The following is a 5,783-nucleotide window of genomic DNA, read 5'->3' as shown; positions in this document are numbered from 1 at the left end:
GTTTAGAGAGGCGTGATATAGTTCTGGAGATACCAGCTAGGTGCCCAGAAAGTGTCCACATTGACAGACCCTTGGGGATCTGAGATCTAGTTTTCCCTTAGCCTTCTAGGTCTAAAAACTCAATTGTGTCAGGGCCCCAAATTGGACCCAGAGGGAAATGGTTTATATGAATTGGTCATAGGAGACTGACAGATAAGCAATTATAGGGAAAAAATGTATTGGCCTTACAGAAAGTTGTAAAGTTCTATGATCTGTGCATTTGTTCCTGGTGGGAAATCTCCACGCAAGTCAGGACATGATCAGAAGGGGGTTTGGTGAACATGAATGCAAGGTCGGGCACTGGCTGCGGGGTCTAAAAGGAACGAAGCCACAATGGCCCACCTCTCGTAGGGATGTCTCATTACCATTTCTCCAGGACAGAGTGGGTAAGTGCTGCCATGCGCCGCTCTTTCCCGGTCTTCATGCTGTGGCTGAGCCTTTGTCAACATGCTCTGTAACAATATTGATGTCAAGTTGCTCCATTCAATTCATCCCAGACAACCTGCCTTTTAAATACAGAGGGTTGATTTTGTTAGCCGACCCCTCTAAGTTTAGGGGGTGTTCCTCACTTTCATCACCTACTAGCCCATTCCGTAGCTATTCAGGAGCTTTACTGTCTCCAGATTTCTAACGAATTCTTTTGCCTAAAAGACCTTTCATTATCTGCAACACCTCACATTTGATGAGCCCTAGTTGACAAAGCCCTTCCACAGGCAGTCTCCCAGAGTCCTTATCTGCTTGGGCAGAAGGTAAAGCATGGGTTTGCACATGAGGGAGAGAAGGCTAACAGAAAACTCCAGCAAGTTCCTGCAGGGCCCCCACCCCAGCGCCAGGTTGGGGACCAGGGAGGCTGACTTGGGGGGCCCATGTTTTTTCTGCGCTCATCATCTCCTCTGCTCTTTTCTCTATTAAAAAAAGCTCATAAACGTTCCCAATCCCTGCCCTTGGGGGTAGAGTGAAGTTCCTAACGATGGGTTTTCAGGGCCCCACTCTGCATCTGGTGCCTGACTTCCTGCTCCCGGTCCCCCAGACTTTTCTTTCTGCCCAGTCACGTGGGCCCTGTTCCCCTTTCCACTTGCTCCCACGCTCCAGCCCCTGCTTTGGCTGCGGCTGAGCAGAGAGAAAACAAGTTCAGAGAGGGCTTCTGGGTCCCCCAGGCGTGCCCTTCCCCAAGTTACCCGGGGTATCAGTTTGGCAGGTCACCTTCTGCTGGCACTGGGCTCTGGGATCTGGAGGGGGTGAGGCTGGGGGAGGGAGCACGGGCTGAGAACGGGGAATTTTCAATGCACGTTTGATTCTCGTCCGCATTCAGGGCTCCTCATTAAAGCCACAGACGCGGCGCGGGGGATCTGCTCTTCATTTCAGAGTTGGCAACGCCTGAAGCCCCATTAGCGGTAATATGCACCAGCGGGATCCAGGGAGAGGAAGAAGGCTGAAAGGACTAGAATTTCTGGCCCAATTTTTAAAGAAAAGAAGAGAATGAGAGACCCATAAAACTCAGAAGCACTCTTTTCCCCTGGGCTCATTCACATGGAAATGCAAGTCCGCTGATGGCGGACAGGGCAGTGATGGAGCAGGAGCAGGGGTCTCCGTGACCCTCCAGCTCCTTCGCGGCCGCCCCGTGCGCCAGCGGGACTCCCCTCCTGAGCCACCAGTGGCCAAATGGAAAGACTTTAACGTCACACTTTGGGCACTTGGCAGGAAACACCATGAATGTTCCAATTATTAAACTAATAAGCACTCAAGACCCCAAACAGCCCTTCGTGGTGCACGTACACCCCAGCGTTGGGTGCTGGGAAAACTCCTCGTCAAGCACAAGGCTCTTTGGTTGCTGTGCTGACGATATGGAGCAGAAAAAGGACAGCGGTCATGACATTGGCAGTGGCTGTCTAAGGTTCCTCTGAGGCCTGCAGTGGGTGTTCTGGATCTGAGGCTCAGGCCTAGTGGGGGTCAGGGTTCATGTGGGGAAAGGAAACAGTGGATCCCGTTCCTTGAAACTTAAGGAAACAGGTACTAACATAAGATCTATGTTTTGCAGCCTGATCGCTTGCTGACAGATGTAGAGAGCAGCACCGCCTTTGTTGTGATCACTGCTGCTGCTTACTTAACCGCTAAGAATGCCGCCTTGAGCACAGCACTGCGGATGGGAGAAAAGCCAGTCTTGATTCCAGTGGCCCAACCCAGAACTTTGGTTACTGGATTCTCAGCCCATCTTCATAGACACTCAGGGAGGCATGCAAGGTACTGTTTATCTACCCATTTTTGTTGTTCAGTCGTTCAGTCTTGTCAGACTCTTCGTGACCCCATGGACTGCAGCACGCCAGGCTTCCCTGTCCTTCACCATCTCCTGGAGCTTGCTCAAACTCAGTGAGGAAATTGAATCTCTGTGTGCAAATGATCTGTTTGTGATCTGCAGGATGAAGACTCAAACCCAGATCTTCTCAGCAACTTCAGTATTTTCAGTACTTTTTCCAGGAATCTACTTACTAGAAAGATCATCTCAAGCTAACCTGTGAAATGAGGATTGGGAAGAGTCATCAGATTTGGGACTGTGAATCGCTCTGTTTGAAGACAAGTCTCATGACGTGGACTTCCTGAAGATCCACCAATTGCCAGACTCTCTTTAAGAGGCCTGAGCTGACTCTTGTTTCAGGGAGCAGCCTAACATTAACATCATCAAGAAAGATCTATTGTGCCCTTCAGTTTATGAAGTTGACTTCCTGTACTTAACTTCACGTTCTGCTTTCTGGCTGGCTTCTGGGTTTCACATTCCTCTTGTCAAGCACTAGCTCTTCCTTCTATGACTGCTGATCTTTTTCTTTTCTGGCCTTGGGTTTATTGCCCTGTTTCCTGCCTTCTTCACTGTGCTATTTGAGGATGCCTGTTGTCAAAGACTAGAAAATTCGTGTCCATTGGAGGAAAGAAAATAGAGAAAGCCCTTCAATGAAACTGCAAACATGGAGGACAACAAGCTACAGACATGCATCAGGACATCTTAGGCATCACAGATTATGTGTCTGGAGTGCCCATATCTATCACATGCTGTAGAGTGAGGTCAGCCTTCCAGAGTTCTGCTTAGGGAACAGATGGGTTTGAAAGAGATTGTCTCATTATACAAGTGAGAGATGACTTCCTCAAAATGACACAACTAGTCAGTGGCAAAATAAAGGCTCTGTGTACTTGCATAATTCTCTCTGCTTCCCCCCTGCCCCCGCCCCGTCATTTGTAGGACTGAAGGATTGGAAGGAATCTCCATCACCTTTTTAGAAGAGAAAATAACTCATATGAGCCTACAATGCTTTCTTATGGTTCTTCTGTAAGCTCTAAGGGTGGGATAAAAAGATCTTGCCAAGAGGTAAGAACTGAGGGAACGATTTTTTATTTTTTGCCAGTGATGGATCTTAGTCATAGCACTTGGGACCTAGTTCCCTGACTAGGGATTGAACCCAGGCCCCCTGCATTAGGAACTTGAAGTCTTAGCCACTGGACTACCAGGGAGGTCCTGAGGGAAGGATCTTAAAGAAAGAGATCAACCTGTCCTCTTTTAGACTCTTGGACTTTCCATCCATTCCTTTAAGGTATGAGTAGGAAGTTGGAAATGTGATTATATTATCCTCAATGCGTAGGCACTAGCTCACCTGGAGCCAAGAATTGAAAACAGGGTTTTTCCATGTGAGATGCCTCAGGTGGAAGCTTTTTTGCAATCTTAAATTTGAATCCTAGATTACAAAACATGTTGTTGTTCAGTCATTCAGTCATGTCTGACTCTTTGCGACCCCATGGACTGCAACACACCAGGCTTCATAAACTGCTTCCATAAAGCACTTCTCTATAAAGAAAAGCTTACTGGGAATCCTTGTGTCTTTGTTCACATCTGTAGCTTAAAGGACTTCCCTGCTTTTGTTTTCCCTGACAGTGACCTTATTTTCTGATTTCAAACCTGAGATTCCAAGTCTAGCAAAGTCTTGCTTTATATTGTGAGTTATCTTATACAGAAAATATTATAAAGGTGTAAAAACCAAAGTGCATTTAATCAATGTACTTAGCTAAACATAGATATGAAATAGAACAAAAATACTTGAAACCAAGAGTATTCCCATTAATGTTTTTCATGTTTTAAATGTTTTAAAAAAATGTTATTAAGTTTATTAACATTTTAAGATATATTTGGTTACATTTTTTACTGTTATTTTATTTTAAATATTTTATTCTTCCATGTGGACCAAAAGTCTCTATTGAATTTGTTACAATATTGCTTATGTTTCATGTTTTTGGTTTTTTGTTCTCAAGGCTTGTGGAATCTTAGCTCTTCGACCACAGATCAAACCTACACCACCTGCATTGGAAGGCAAAGTCTTAACCACTGGACTACCAGGGAAATCGCACAATCAGCACTATCATATCCCCTTAACTCCCCAAGGGGCTCTTCTTGCATTTATTTTCACCTTCTATATTGACCTTCTATATTGACCTTCAGTAGAGAATAAAAATGAGAGAGAGGTGAGGAGTTGCACATGGTTTGTCCTGGATTCTGTGACCCACGTCTTCCATCCTGCCCTCATTCATCATGGCTGGTCCCAGCGCATTGTTAATAAATAGAGAGAGGAGGGATGGTGAAGACATGAGAGAGAAGATTTCAGCACAATCCCTGGAAGACTGGTGTGGGCTGTCCTGCACATACGTCAGCAGAGATACATTCCCTTTGTTACCTGAGACCAGATTAACGCTGTTGGTTTCTGTGCCATTCATCAGTTTCAAAATCATGAGCATAATAACTTCCTCAAGTGACACACATCATAGCCCAAGTACCACAAAGCTTTCTTTAGCGTGTAAGGCAATGATAATTTAGTACTAGTAATGTAAACCATGGATGGTCACAAGGTTTATAAAAAATGTCCTCAAATTTCTTATTCTAAGCATCTGACTTTGAGAAAACAAACACCGCCCCCCACCCCCAACCTAGCTCATCAATTTCTCATCCCAATTTAAATGTATACATTTATGAAAAATGGCTACTTCCACATTAGCTAGCTTGGGCTGCTTTGGAGCAATTTTGTTTTTCTACTACAACCTCTTTCCTTCTTAAGATGCCTTGCTAAATGACCCTGTTTTAGATGCCTGATTTTGGCTGCTGGTGAGAAGTACCAAGTGATGGACTCAGCATCTCTCTCTTCTACCTGCAGGTCTGGACAGCAGCCCTCCTCCACTCAGTGACCTTCTTGGATATGGAGCCTGCATTCCATTCCCAGCACAGGGCTGGCTCCAAGTACGGGAGCCCTTTGCAAAGCACTGTTTCCCATAGTTCCTGATGCCTTTGTTCTGAGATAAAGTAAGCCTGTGCTCCATCCCCTCTGCCAAGCTTCTGCTTATCACTAGGCAAGGCAAATATCATTGGAATGTTTCAGCGCTCTATTAGCCAAATTCCAATGCAATCCCAATCACTTGATTAAGTGTTTTGAGGACTCACTAGTCCTGGCATTGACAAGTCCTTGTAGGAGATCAACAGTGTCAATGGGAATAAATATTAGCTTGTCCTTTCACATTGAATATGTCAAGCTGACCTACAAGGATGTAAGCACCCCAAGGGCTGCAATTTCTGTTTATTTTGTCTCCAATATATCCCCTAATACACCTGGAATGCTACCAGAACGGTACCCTGAAGTAGTGCCCGGGACATATTTGATGCTTAATAAATGACTTTTAAAAAATTACGTTAAAGTTTCCTTACAGTGAAAAATCTGTTC

At 45.3% G+C, this 5,783-nt stretch overlaps 1 long non-coding RNA gene across 1 annotated transcript; it reads left to right on the top strand.

Annotated features, from left to right (window-relative positions):
• The first annotated feature begins 1,280 nt into the window (after window positions 1-1,280).
• LOC129654052 (uncharacterized) lies at window positions 1,281-5,533 on the top strand. The gene is made up of 3 exons (XR_008715360.1): window positions 1,281-1,433; window positions 2,078-2,280; window positions 5,223-5,533. It is a non-coding gene; the product is annotated as an uncharacterized LOC129654052 (long non-coding RNA).
• Window positions 5,534-5,783: the final 250 nt, after the last annotated feature.

The sequence above is a fragment of the Bubalus kerabau genome, chromosome 5 (genome assembly GCF_029407905.1).
Source record: "Bubalus kerabau isolate K-KA32 ecotype Philippines breed swamp buffalo chromosome 5, PCC_UOA_SB_1v2, whole genome shotgun sequence".
Lineage (NCBI taxonomy): Eukaryota > Metazoa > Chordata > Mammalia > Artiodactyla > Bovidae > Bubalus > Bubalus kerabau.
The sequence above is the reverse complement of the archived record's forward strand: the minus strand, read 5'-3'. Positions and strand labels throughout refer to the sequence as shown.